Source organism: Camelus ferus, chromosome 8, assembly GCF_009834535.1.
Source record: "Camelus ferus isolate YT-003-E chromosome 8, BCGSAC_Cfer_1.0, whole genome shotgun sequence".
In the NCBI taxonomy this organism is placed as follows: Eukaryota; Metazoa; Chordata; class Mammalia; order Artiodactyla; family Camelidae; genus Camelus; species Camelus ferus.
Window position 1 is genome coordinate 67,734,450 of NC_045703.1, and position 14,848 is coordinate 67,749,297.

Sequence of the window (14,848 nt, forward strand, 5' to 3'; positions counted from 1 at the left end):
TATCATGGTCTCTGGAGGTTACAAGCTGCTGTCACTCCCCCCTCAATCCTGGTCCTGTGTGGAACACCAGAGTGTCACCTTTGCTCCAGGGTGATTCATACTCTTTACTCAGCCTGCTGCCACAGTCACCAGTTCGTATTTCACTGTTCTGCTCATTTTGTGCTTCCCAAGGCACAAACCCATCTCCTGTTTCACTTCTGCCCACTCTGTCCAATGTCTGCTGGAGCCAAGCACATTTAAACAGATGGGCACAGCTGGGCGTGCCCACATCTGCTGGTTCCTGCATACTTCCAGGAACCCTGGATCCAAAATCTGGAGACGATCTGCAGGAAATGTTCTATTTTATAAAAATGTTGAAGGAACTTAGGTTAACTATCATGTATTTCATTATCTTCACCATTGCCATGATTTCCAAATACCTGCTTAGAAAGTGGACACTCTTAGAAGATTTCCACCTTGATGATTACATTTGCCTTTGTTCTTCTGCAGTGACACGCCATCTGTAAACACCCAGTCCTCAAAGCCTGACAGAGTGTATTGATAAATCACCCCTGAATGCCCACGCTTACTTGTTAAACCCCCCCAATCAGGTCAGAGTCCATTAACGTTTCCAAAATTCATGTAAATAATGCTGCTGTAGCATGCTAACATTCTCCAGCTATTATGGAACACAGATACCTTAGAGATAGTGTGGGTTCAGCTCCAGACCACTGCAATAAAGCAAATATTTCAATAAAGCAAGTCACATTTTTGGGGGGTCTCCCAGTGAATGTAAAAGTTATGTTCACACTACACTGTAGTTTATTAAGTGTGCAATTGTATTATGTCTAAAAAGATAATGTATATGCCTTACTTAAAAATTATGCTTTTTTTCTCAACACCACTTGCCGAAGAGACTGTCTTTTCTCTGTTGTATATTCTTGCCTACTTTATCAAAGATTAATTAACTGTAGGAGTGTGGGTTTATTTCTGGGCTCTCTATTCTGCTTTACTGATCCATATGTTCATTTTTGTGCCAATACCATGCTATTTTAATGCTGTAGCTTTGTAGTATTGTCTGAAGTCTGGACGGTTTATACTTCCAGTTTCATTCTTTTTCTTCAGTATTGTTTTGGCAATTCTGGGTCTTTTGTGATTCCATATAAGTTTTATGGAATCATAGGATTATTTGTTCTATTTCTGTGAAAAATGTCCTGTAATTTGATAGGAATTGCATTAAATCTGTAGATTGCTTTGGGTAGTATGCATTTTAACAATATTAATTCTTCCAATCCAAGAGCATGGGATATTTTTCCATTTCTTTAAATCATCTTTAATTTCCTTTATCAATGTTTTATAGTTCTCAATGTATAAGTCTTTCATCTCCTTGGTCAGGTTTATTCCCAAGTACTTTCTTCTTTGGATGAGATTTTAAAAGGAATTTTTTAGACTTTCCTTTTCTGGTATTTCATTGTTAGTGTAAAGAAATGCAACAGATTTCTGTATGTTAATCTTGTAACCTGCTACCTTGCTGAATTTGCATCAGTTCTATTAGTCTTTTTGTGGAGTCTTTAGGGTTTTCTATACATAGTATCATGTTATCAGCATGTGGTGACAGTTTTACCTCTTTCCTCCCAATTTGGATCCCCTTTATTTCTTCTTTTTGTCTTATTGCTGTGGCTAGGATTTCCAATACTACGTTGAATACAAGTGGTGAGAGAGGGCATCCTTGTCTAGTTCCAGATTTTAGTGGGAAGACTTTTAACTTTTTTACCATTGAGTATTATGCTGGCTGTGGGCTTGTCACATACGGCTTTTATTATTTTGAGATATGTTCTGTCTATACCCACTTTGGTAGGAGTTTTTATCATGAATGGATGTTGAATTTTATCAAATGCTTTTTCTATAGCTGTTGAGATGATCATGTGGTTTTTGTCCTTTCTTTTGTTGACGTGGTGTATCACATTGGTTGATTTGTGTATGTTGAACCATCCTTATGACTCTGGAATGAATTTGACTTGATTGTAGTGTATGATCTTTTTTATATGTTGTTGGATTTGTTTTGCTAATATTTTATTGAGAATTTTTGCATTATATTTATCAAAGATACTGGCCTATAATTTTCTGTTTTTGATAGTGTCTTTGTCTGGTTTTGAAAATATTTGCAAACAATGCAACTGACAAGGGCTTAACTTCCAGAGTATATAAACAGCTCATACAACTCAGTAACAACAACAACAAAAAATAACCCAATCAAAAAAATGGGCAGAAGACTTAAACAGACATTTCTTCAATGAAGAAATGCAGATGGCCAATAGGCACATGAAAAGATGCTCAATATTGCTAATTATCAGAGAAATGCAAATCAAAACTACTATGAGGTATCACCTCACACCAGTCAGAATGGCCATAATTAAAAAGTCCACAAACAATACGTGCTGGAGAGGGTGTGGCAAAAAAGGAACCCTCTTACGCTGTTGGTGGGAATGTAACTTGGTGCAGCCACTGTGGAAAACAGTATGGAGATTCCTCAAAAAACTAAAAATAGAGTTACCATATGATCCAGCAATCCCACTCCTGAATACATATCCAGAGAAAACTCTAATTCAAAAAGATACATGCACCCCAATGTTCATAGCAGCACTATTTACAATAGCCAAGACATGGAAGCGATCTAAATGACCATTGACAGTTGACTGGATAAAGAAGATTTGGTATATATACATATATACACACACACATATACAATGGAATTACTCAGCCATAAAAAAGAATGAAGTAATGCCATTTGCAGCAACATGGATGAACTTAGATTCACTTATCATACTAAGCAAAATAAATTAGAGAAAAATATAGGATATCACTTATATGTGGAATCTAAAAACATAACACAAATGAAATTCTTTACAAAACAGAAAGACACTCACAGACATAGAAAACAAACCTATGGTTACCAAAGGGGAAAGGAGCAGAGGATAAATTAGGAGTTTTGGATGAACATACACACACCACTATATATGGAATGGATAAACAAGGTCCTACTGTACAGCACAGGGAACTATATTCAATAACTTGTAGTAACCTATAATGAAAAAGAATATATATGTATGACTGAATTACTGTGCGGTACACCAGAAAGTAACAGAACATTATAAATCAACTATACTTCAATGAAAAGAAAAAAATTATGCTGTTGGAAAAAGGGTGCCAATAGATTTGCTTGATATAGGGTTGACACCAACCTTCAATGTGTAAAAAACACAATATCCGTGAAGTGCTTATGATGCAAAACAATATTAGAATTTACTGCTGTGTAAAACTATTATCAGATTCCAGTGTCATGTGCTTGTGATGCTCTTTGGCTACTTTATCGTATGTTCATCTCCATCTTTGAATCCTTAAACCAACAAAGTAAATTACAAATAGCTATGCTTGTGAGTCTTTTAGAATGCTTTCTATTCTTTTTAACACTAGTGCTTAGAAATTTACTGGAAATTTCAACAATTTGTGTCTTATATTAGAAACACAATTGTATTTCATGTAAACTTTTTAATTAAAAAATACTAAATCTTCAAAGAAAAATGTAGCAAATATTCACATACTCACCACCCCAAAAGAACAAATATTAGCATTTTGTCGTATTTACTATAGATTTTTTTAAAAGAAATAAATCATTACAGATCAAGCTGAAATTCCACTTACTATTGCCGAAGAGATCACACCAAAACTTGATGACTTAAAACGACCACTTTTTCATACTCGCAGATTCTGTGGGTCGGGGAGTCAGAACCTGCAGCAGGGACTGCTCATCTCTGCTCCATGGTGTGATGCCCCAGATGGGGAGGCTCTGAGACCTTCTGGTCCATGTTTCACAGTTGTCCTACATCTCTGGGCATTCAGGTGAATGTCGCCTTGTCGTGTCTCTATCTTTTTAAAAACTAATCCCAGAAAGCCACGGGGAGGCAGCCTTGGAGCCAGGTGTTGGCAGTGCCCGTCCATTATTTATCACACTGGCTTAGAAGGGAGCCGGCGTTGATAAAGCAGTGTGCACCTTTGACCTGGTTATGCTATACTCTCTGGTATGGTCCAATCATTAGTTATAAGTACTCATGTCTTACTGTCACATTTTACAGTGTTTAAACCACATTCACGTTTATTCCCTAAGCTGAAGCTTCGTGAAAAGAAAACATGATAAGAATCTGAAGACTTAAGTTGCTATTTTGTACAAATCAAATCAGATGGTGGATAATAAAATGCTTTGGAAACTGTCTAGAGCTATTAAGATGCGAGTGACTACTAAGACAGTCTGATTTTCCTGTGAGCTTGTTTCATACTGCAGTCCTGCCCGACCCGTAATCCCGTATCTCTCTGGTGCCCCTGTTCTCTTTGCTTCCGTCTCCTCTCTGTGTGTCCAAATACAACCAGTTCCTCAGGGCCGGGCTCCAACACTGCCTCCTCCAAAGCTGGCCCTGGCACCCACCCCTGCTGGAACTCTCTCTCTGCTCTGTGCTTGCGTACGTAGCATTCTGTGTTTCTCTTGTGGGATTTAAGCACATTCCACCTTGTATCCTATTTCATGACCTACATCACTGGTGCTCAGCTGGGAGCTTCTAGCAAACCGGAGCCCAGCCCTGACCCCTTCTCACCGCACCACAACACATCTCGTACCCAGGGGTAGACTATCCAAGTCTTCTCACCGTGCTCAGCTTCTTGGCTGCTCCCAGGCGGTGCAGAATACAAGACCTGGACGTGCCTTCAACATCTGGTGGCACAGAGAACTCTCGCCCACCTTACCCAAAGTCACCCAGGTTTGGTGAGAGGATGCTGGCCTTCGACAGGGGCGTTTCCTGGGACTCTCCCCATCCCAGCACCACAGGGCTTGTCAGTGGCGGCTGCACTTTCCAGTTTGGAGCAGATGTGGATTGGGAAAAACCACAAGAAAGAGAAAAGACTTGGCAATGGGGAGGCCATTCAGGCCTTTTCTAGGATGGGTGCCAACCTCCGGTTTAAGCATGAAGTAATTAAAATCGATGAATGTGTGTCTTGTCTCCAGCTTCGCTTGTAAGCACTGCAGTGACAGTGCTGGAGCATCTCTGCCTCCCAGGTGCGCTCAAAGGGACAGACAGTGGGTGCACGTCGTCTGCTGAGTGTCTGGCTTTGGAAGTCTGGTACCTGCCTCTCTCACAAGTGGGCAGGAGAACAGCATAGCCAGAAAGACCACATGGTCACCTGCAACCCTGGTGGCAGTGTCTCTCTCCAGAAACTTACCAGACCAGCGCTGAAGTTTTTTGATGTGGTGTGAAGGGGGAGGTCGCACACAGCCAGACCCACGTCAGTGCATCAAGCCAGCGCCAGCGCCCTTCAGATATGCCATGTCACTTCAACATAAGAAGAGCAGTCTTAGCAGCGGCTGTTTTCCTGTTGTTTAGCCTGGTCTGAGCCAACACAAAGATACACCCAGCCAAGGTGACGCTCTACTCCAGAACCTTCCTCCCTTTTCCAAACAAACATAGTTTTAAGACCAAGATACATAACTTGTTCTCAAGAGCTGCACTTTTCTTCTGCCCTGAACAACTGGTTCTGAGAGCAGTATGAAATTGCTAGAGTAATGTTTGAAGAGAATGAAAAACTAGACCAGAATGCTACCAACTTTTTTTTTTAACGTTATACCAGTCACAGAAAATTTTACAGGAAGTGTGAGGCAATATTTCGTGGGCAAAAATATGATGGAAATAGCTCACTTACTAATAGGAGACAACTTAATGAAGTCTGTGTAATTATTAACACATTTATTTAAAGAAAAATGGTAAGAGTCTTCAAAAAAATCTCAAAACAAGACAGTTTTGGATATTTGCTGCTGTATACATCTATCCAAGTAAAAGCAGTTAAAGAATGATCTCTTGCACCTGCTTAAATAAAAAATGTATACCCCAGCAATTTTTAAGAACTGCATTTCTTTGTATGAACCTAAAAGTGTAGGGAGGGAAGGTAGCAGCAGGTCGGGGTGTATCAAGGTGTCAGAGCAGGTGGACCCAGGAGTTAGACACCTCAGCTCAGCCTCCTCCCCACCTGCTGACTAGCATACAACCTCCGACTGATTTTCTGATCTCCCTAATCTCAGTTTCTTTGTCTGTCTAATGAGGATAGTAATCATGTCTACCTCACGGGGTGGCTGGGGGTGTTAAATGAGATCGTGTATACAACTAATTAAAAGCCTGGCTGCAGAGTACTCAGTCCATGTTAGATGTCGATAAAAATTGTTTTCAGCCACTGGATTCCATATGTGAAGCCTGCCAGAGCTCTTACAAAAAGACATCATCTGTGTATCTAATCCCTTGAACACCTGGACATGCACGGCCAGGTTGCTGAGATGCTGCATCACTGAGTCCTGCTTACTTGTGTTCAGGGAACTACCCTCACTGACATCTCCTTTAAGGGGCCTGAAAACAGGGTCTTCTTGAAGTCCATCGACGTTTTCTTGTTTCAATAACCCCAAGTAGTCATAAGGAAAACAATTTGTTTTAAAGATGCAAAAAGCAGCAAAGATGTTCAGCGTGGGGCCTTGAATAACTAGTGGGTGGTAATGGTGTGTCGAGTCCCATGACGAACTTGACTGGCCTTCCTGGAGGAGATGTCGCTATGTCCTGGAGCCCGTGGGTCAGACTGCGGCCCGGGCCTGGGACAGAGATATTCCTTCTAAAATACCTGACAGCTGGGCAAGGGCAGTTCTGGGCACCCTAATCGTGCTTTGGGAAATATGCTGTTTGAGGGGAGGTGTGTGCTAAGAACACTATTCAGAGTAATATGGATTTCAAAGTCTGTTCTGTGCTTTGGGTCGAAGAATTACTAACCCTGCAGTCACAACAGGAAAACACTTGCAAAGCCGTGTTCTCCAGGTGGAGTTTAGTCAATAAACACATTGTCCCCAGACTTCCTTGAAGCACTATACCAAAAATCCTGGCCGAAATGCTCCTGAATTTAAAGGTTTTCTCAAGCCTCTTTTCCTGATTCCAACTGATTGGAAACGTTATGAAAATAATTCTGTTGTCAAGTCCCACTTATTCCTGCTCTCAAATACGAACCATTGAGAGAACAAAAAACAAACAGAAAGTGAACACAAGCCACAAACAGAGAAAGAGGCCACCTGCCTAGAAAGCTTAGGTTTGGCAAAAGATTTTTGTTTGTTTGAATCAGTTTACCATTTTTAAACTTTGTGGCCATTTATTGACTTATGCTTACAATAACTTCTGCTTTTCTTACTGGTTTATGTAATATTCTGTTTCCCCTCTAAAACTTCTCATTGCGTGTTGTTTCTTTCCTAATCTAAGAGTAATTATTTTGCTGATATGAGTAACCTGGTGTTTCTGTCTAACACTCACTCCATGTTCACAGGACAGAAAATAGCAAAACAGGAAAGCACGGGGCCTCAAGACTGTTCAGTGTCCCGAATTTTGATGGGTGAACAAAAGTAAGGCTCAGAAAACTCTAGAATGATGTGTCAAAGTCAGGAAGTGTACTGGGATTAGAGTGAGGCTTTTTAATACCTGCATCAAAATCAAAGTTTTTTTAGAAGAGTAAGAAAGACACGTGTTCAAGTGGGAAGATGGGCACAGCATTTAACTCCCGTAGGCCAGCTTCCGTATTCCGGGGAGGTCGATTTCTATGCGGCATTTTTATGATGTTCCTTCAGCTTGGCTGCCTGTGTCCTATTAGAAAACATGGGCTTTGGCAGACTTTGAAGGGTGTACATGGTGCTCCATGTTCTGACTAGATTATGAAAATCTTTGGCAGCTGTGGTTTCCAAGTGGGGAAAACGTGTTACCCGTAATTTTGAAACACAGAAACTGAGGTCTGGTGAGATGCGACGGGTCTCCTCCACCCAAGAATGCCTCTTCACGGAAGACCTGACGGACAGTCACGGATACCAGGAGGTCCCTGACACCTCAGAACGGCAGCCTTCTGAAATTTCTACACCGGGCCCTTCCATGGGAGGCAGTGGGGGCGGAGTCTTTCTCTCCAGAGGACAGAGAGGATCGTGTGTTTACTGCTCCCAGAAGGCTTGGTTAGGCTCGCTGTGGGATTTATTACTTTTCTTGCTGTTACTTTGTTTTCAATAGTTTTCCTCTGCCGCTTTCACCCAGCCTGCAATCAGATGGCTACTAACATTCTCCCTGTAGGTTCCATGGGGTCTTACAGCCTAGAAAGCTGCCAAGTATCACTTTGTCTGTGTTTGAGGAACAGTTTTAGTCGCAAAATAGCTCCTGGCCCTGTTTTCAAAACGCCAACTAGAGGCGATAGCACTGCTCTTTGTATCTGTGAGAGTCCCAGGTCCTCCTTCATGTTAGGTTGACTTGGCGCCTTCCTTTTCCCAAACCAAAGAATCATAAAGGCAGGATAAACTCTGTTTTTCCTTTTGGTATTTGTAATTATGAAATAGTAGGCCTATTTTTTTGCATTGATTATCATATGTTTCAAATACAAGTCCACCCCCACGGGTAACTGCAGTTAGAGTCCTAAGAAATCAGGGAGCTCTGAACTTGTCGCTGTCTCTACCTTGTACCTCATCGTTTGTTACCTGTGCTCACAAATCATATGCAGGTAAATCTATCTGAAATATATGTACAGACTATGTCACTGGTTTTTTTCCCCATTGTCTAGTCTGGACAGCCTTGTTTCTAAAATGTTGAGTCATTTTCATATATTCATCGTGTCCTTTTAAACGTCCCTACATCTCCTAATTATTCCAGAGGATTGTTATCATGTAAGGGATACAAAATCAATTCCAGGAAGAACCTCTGATCCCTTTAATTAACAATGAGGCTAATCTAAACAGATCCTGCATTTTATTTTCTTAAAAACTGGGGTTGAAAACCTCTGTTGGAAAAATGGATTTCTATGGAACATGCTCGTGTGTATTTATTTTAGGAAGCCTGTGTAAGAGTTTTACAAACAAACCTGTAACCTACATAAATTAGGAAGCTGCTTACATAAAATTTTTTTAAAATTTGTAATAAGTTGGAATATAGGAAGGTTAACAAAACAACTGGAATTTTTTTGGTGTATATATATTTTTTATTGAAGTATAGTCACTTTACAATGTTGTGTCAATTTTGGGTGTACAGCACAGTACTTCAATCGTACATGAACATACATATATTCATTTTCATATTCTTTTTCATCATAAGTTATTACAAGATTAGAATAATTTTTTTGAAATTATAATTTTTTCACCCCAAAATGCATATATTTTTGCTTACTATGATTTGACTATATTTCAAAAGTCATTGGTTTAACAGTTCTTCTTAAAATAAGGCTTTTTCTATAATGGTGAAAAAAATTAAAACTACCTAATCCTTTACCCAGCATAAAGAATTGGTTTAATAATTATGGTCATATATGCAGTAGACTTTTATAGTAATAGTATGGAAGAGAAACTCACAAACTCATGAATCACATGCAAACTCTATAAAATACAAGGAATATAACCTTATTTAAAAAAATATACTTATGTATATTTGCCTGGATAAAAGTCTAGAAGAATATTCAGATCAAAGTAGAATTGCAGGAGATTATAATAATTGGGTGTTTTTCTTCTAATTTATATATTGTCACCATGTTGCTTAACAAAAAATAATTTTTTAAAGTTACGGGCAATGATCTTTAAAAATAACTTGTTTTTCAGATTTTTAATCTGACGAGACAGAATGATGATGTTGTAGTAAATGAGTTTATCAACCAAAAAACAGGGACATGTAGTCTGAGAAATTCTAAGTTTACTTTAGAGACCAAAAAAATTATGGCATTGGAACTTTTCTGGAAAATTCAGGATATGTGGTCACAATTAAGGTGTTTAACTTCGGGAGCTAACTGAAGTAGATTTTCACAAAGGGTCTAACAGATAGGGCATCTCCAGTCCAGTGAATGCATTTCCTAGGGTTCCCTAGGAAACAAATGTAGGCAATCTTGGCGTATGCAAATGGACTTCTTTACTGCAGGACTTCTCAGAGCCTTCACCATGCTCATGGAAATTCCCAGTCTCATTCAGAAGGGGTATCCTGGGCATTTTACTAATGTATGGCCATCTTACCCCAAATACGACCTCATGGGAGTCATGTTCATGGACTTCACCTTAGGCTATGATGCTCCAAACTTTTTTGACCGTTTCTAGCTTTATTTTCATGTCTTCAGAAATGCTGTCAGTGTTTTCCAAGGGAAAAGCAAGCAAACAACAGAACAAAACATTCAGAAGGGTTCTCAGTTAATAGGTCTTCTAACATCATTCCGAGACAACATGCACATTTTATCCACGTCCTGAACATAGTGTCCATCACCTGGGGTGAATTCTGAAGATGGATTCTAATTCCTTTTATTATGGGCATGACTGTGTTTCTATATTCCTCGTTTAATTCTTACAGGTGAGTGATTCACTTAAATCTATGGGAAGTCCTGTATGTAACAAATAGTTGTTTCTGAAATATTAATTAATGTTCTTTAGGACAGTGCTTCACAACCTTTTCCTTGTTGTGATGTTTACAAGGTGCACTGGGATAGACAGGCAAGGCTGCTCAGGGCCAGAGGCCACTGGCTTTGGAGCTGCAGAGATGGAGATCAGGGTGCCATGCTCAGCAGAAGCCCTGTGAGTCCCGCTACAGTCCCCCTAGAGCTCCCTCTTCACTTTGAAATGTAGACATTTTCATGGGTGGTGCATAAGCTTTCAGTAGGGTCAGTCAGTAGAGAATGCCTTTGGTTTGATAGCCAACTTTCAAAATGCCTTCCCACCTTGGAAATCACGTGTGACTGTAACACAAAGATCCCCTTAGAGTATTTCCATTTTGAATTTTTAATACAATTGTAATAGTAAGCAATCATCCAATTTTTAAACCTCGATGTTTATGGGTAAATTTTCAAGTGTGTTTTATACTTACTTCATTAATATTTTAGTTTTTAAATTAAAGCCTACATACTTCTCTCCAGTTTATATTTCATATACTTTATTGTTTGCACTAGGGAGACAGGGAAAACATGTAATTTACATTCTATGACGTATATTTTACTCTCTCAACACCCCCCAAAATATAAACGAACCATTGATAAAATGAGATGTAAATAAGTAAAGCAATTTGTCATCGTTAATAAAGAGCTTTAAACTAGGATATTTCCAATTTTCTTTTGAGATTATGTAACATTTTTGCATTATTTTCAAATCATGGAAACTCTGATTGTGAATACAGTTCTAATGTCTAGATCAGAAGAAGTATTTAAGCTGGAGTGGTGAGCAGAATTTTAAGGCAGCCCCCTGGCCTTTGCCCCCAGTGCTGCTCCTGTGACCATGTTACTTAACAGAGCAAAAGGGATTTTGCAGATGTAATTGAGGTGACTGATCAGTCTACCTTAAGATAGTAAGAGTACCCATGGAGGCTTGCCTAACCACATGAGCCCTGTGAAAGCAGAGAGTTTTCCCTGGCTGGTAGTGGGTGAGGAAGTCAGAGACTCGAGCCCGAGAAGGGCTTGAGACACCATCGCTGGCTTTGAAGGTGGAGAGGGCTTGCGAGACGTCTCCAGTCACCGAGACCAACTCTTGACCTTCAACCAGCAGGAAAAAATGAGACCCAATCTCACAGTCGCAAGGAGTTGGATTCTCCCAACAGCTAGGATGAATTTGGAAACAGATTCTTCCCAGAGCCTCTGGATGGGAGCCCAACTCAGCCGACAGCACATGTAAGATACTGAGTGGGGAGCCCAGCCACACCTGCCCAGACTTCTGACCTGTTGAGCTGTGAGATAATGAGCGGGGAGGGGGTGTTCTCAGCCATTAGGTTTGTGGTCATTTGTCACACAGCAGTTGAGGACTAATACACTAAACAAAACTAATACAATGCCCATGCATTCTTTCAAGAAGCCTGCAGTAATATCCTCCAGCTTCCCTGAAGGTGGCCAACAGTCCATGTCAGAGTGTCGAACTTGAAAAATTACAAACGTAACACTGTTAGATTCTGTGATTCTCAAACTTGGACATGCAGCAGAATCCTTTGGAAGGTTTGTTCAAGCACAGGTTTCTGGGTTTCACTCTCAGAGTTTCTAATTCAACAGGTTGGAGGTGGACCCCAAGAATTTGCATTTCTTGTGAGTTCTGGGATGATGCTGTTGCTGCTGGTCCAAGAGCCACACTTTTAAGAATCACCGTGTTAAGTCATTTAATATTATGAAAAGAACAATTTACCAAATTGCTCTGTATTTCCAGATCTCTACTTGAATAGCTTTTTTTTCTAGTAAAATTTTTTCTAGTCAAATGCTCCTAGAGATGTATTTCATTATGAGTTTAATCCCCCATTTAGTTGTCTCTCTAGAGCATTCTTCTGAATTTAGTCATTTTTCCCTTTGAGGAGTATGACTCCTGTTATTCGTAATTTTTGTTTCCTTAGAAATTGGCTTTATCAGAAAGTGCGTGTATGTTATTTTGGAATATAGTTTAAGAAGTCAACAACAATGGCCTGCAACCAGAATAAACATCATTAAAGATGTTACCTGATTACAGTTATTTACTAAAGACCAGAGGGAAAAAGAAAGAATAACTCCAAAGCCCACAGTGTCTTAACAGTAAACATATGAGATCTACAGTAGAAATCACAGGAATCCAGCAAAACGGAGCTACAGAGGAGTGGCTGTCAGTCATCCCAAGCCAAGGAGCAATGACCTCTGTTTGTTTCCCCAAAATAATGCATTAGATATTCACTGGCTTGAGCAGTCCTTTTGTTCCTCTTTCTAGAACATTCTTTGTCAGGGTTGACATGATGAGTATCTGAGATTGTAGACCACTAATCTCACTTGATTAAGAAGACATGGGATAACTTTAAATGAAGAATAATCTATAAAAATACCAAATCACTATGTTGTATGCCTGAAACTAATATAATATTGTAAATCAACTATGCTGTAATAATAATAATAATAATAATAATAATAATAATAATAATAATAATAATAATAATAATAATAATAATAATAATAATAAAACAGAGCTCATTTTCTTCTGGTGAAAAAATAAAGAAGTCATGGGACCTGGTTCTGTACAATTGATCCTCAGTCATGAGCCGTTTTGTTTAAATCTTGTACTAATATTGATTGTCTTGTACCATTTTCCTGGAATAACCAACTGAGTGAACCAATCAATGAACAAACGTGTATTGTCCAGGGTGTCAAGCAGTTAAATATTAGTTCTGTCATTTAATTCTAGTTCAAGCAGCTAAGGCCATGTGGGAGCTGTAGGGAGGGAGGGCAGAACCCTTCAACTGACAGCCCCTGCTCCTGCTCACAGTGTGGGGGGCAACTCCCTAGAAATCAGTCGGGCACTGTTACTAGAGGAGCGAACAGGGATGCTGGGCCTGTGTGGGGTCCCCGGCCCTTGTCTAGAATCCTGTCAAGCTTCTCTCCCCCATCCCATAGTTATAGCTGGTAAGATATGTGTTCCTTTCCCCCCATTCTTCCTCCCAGTGAAGATGCTCACATCCAGATGGCCAGGCTGAAGGCTCAGTTCGTCAGTCATGTCCTGGTTTAATACAGAGCCCCCTTTCTGGAAAGGAGCAAACCTTGGTAATACCAGGTTTGTGCCCACAGGTCCTGCTAGAAGGCCTGGGATCTGAGGATATACTCTTGAACCTGCTCGGAATTGGCTCCAGCACAGAAGGGGGCAGTGTCTGGAGAGTGAGGTCTCAAATACCTGCTCCTGGATGAGACTTTGGATGGGTCTTTCCTGTTAAATGGAGTTGCAGTAAATCAAAGTGGTGATTAAGTCAGAATGGTTAGTTCATGGAAAGCAGGAGCTCTGATTGGCAGTATTTGTGTCTTCAATTAATTTTAAACTGATGACTCAGCACTGCAAAATGCATAATTTTTAATAGACTCCTCCAAACGCAGAGTTGTAAAGTTAAAATAGAGTGTATGCGTAACTGGGACAGTATGCTCTGCACCAGAAATTGACACATTGTAACTGACTATAGTTGAATAAAGAAAAAATAGAGTGGTGCTCATTGAAATGATTATGATCCACTTGCATTCCTTAACCTGGGTTCCCTGAAAACGGAGCCTGGGGCAAAAGCTGACATACTCATTCATTATCAGGAGTTGCAACCCTCAGGAAGGAAGAGGAAAGGGAAAAAGGGAACAGGTTGGGAAGGAGAGAGGGCAAATCAAGGGGTGGGGCCCCATGCTGGCCAGACCTCACAGCAACACTTCTGATGCTCACTCTTCTGGGGTGTCCTAGGAGGATGTGTGGACTGTCTGCACCTCAGAACAGCCATGTCATTTTTAAAAAAAATTTTTACTGAAGTGTAGTTGATTTACAATGTTACTTTCAGGGGTACAGCAAAGTGATTCAGTTATATATATATATATTTTTTTCTTTTCAGATTCTTTTCCATTATATATTATCACAAGAAATTGAGGGGGGACGATATAGCTCAAGTGGTAGCGTGCATGCTTAGCATACACAAGGTCCTAGGTTCAATCCCCAGTACCTCTTCCAAAAATAAATAAGTAAACCTAATTACCTCCCCCCAAAATAAATAACATAAAATAAAATGAAGTAATTTTTTTAAAAAGACAAAAAAACCCCCAAGAAATTGAATATAATTTCCTGTACTATACAGGAGGTCCTTGTTGTTTATCTATTTTGTATGTAGTAATATGTGTCTGTTAACCCCCAACCACTAATTTATCCCTTCCTGCCCTTTCCCCTTGGTAACCATCGTTTTTTATGTCCATGAGTCTGTTTTTGGTTGGTAAATAGAATTTTTATCATTTTTTTAAAGAATCTACATATAAGAGATATCATATGATATTTGTTTTTCTCTGTTTCACTTATTTCATTCAA

The 14,848-nt window shown here is 39.8% G+C and overlaps 1 protein-coding gene across 5 annotated transcripts in view; it reads left to right on the plus strand.

Annotated features, from left to right (window-relative positions):
* The window catches only part of SLC22A3 (solute carrier family 22 member 3), an 87,687-nt gene that overhangs the window by 20,810 nt on the left and 52,029 nt on the right, over positions 1 to 14,848 (plus strand). The window lies entirely within an intron of this gene.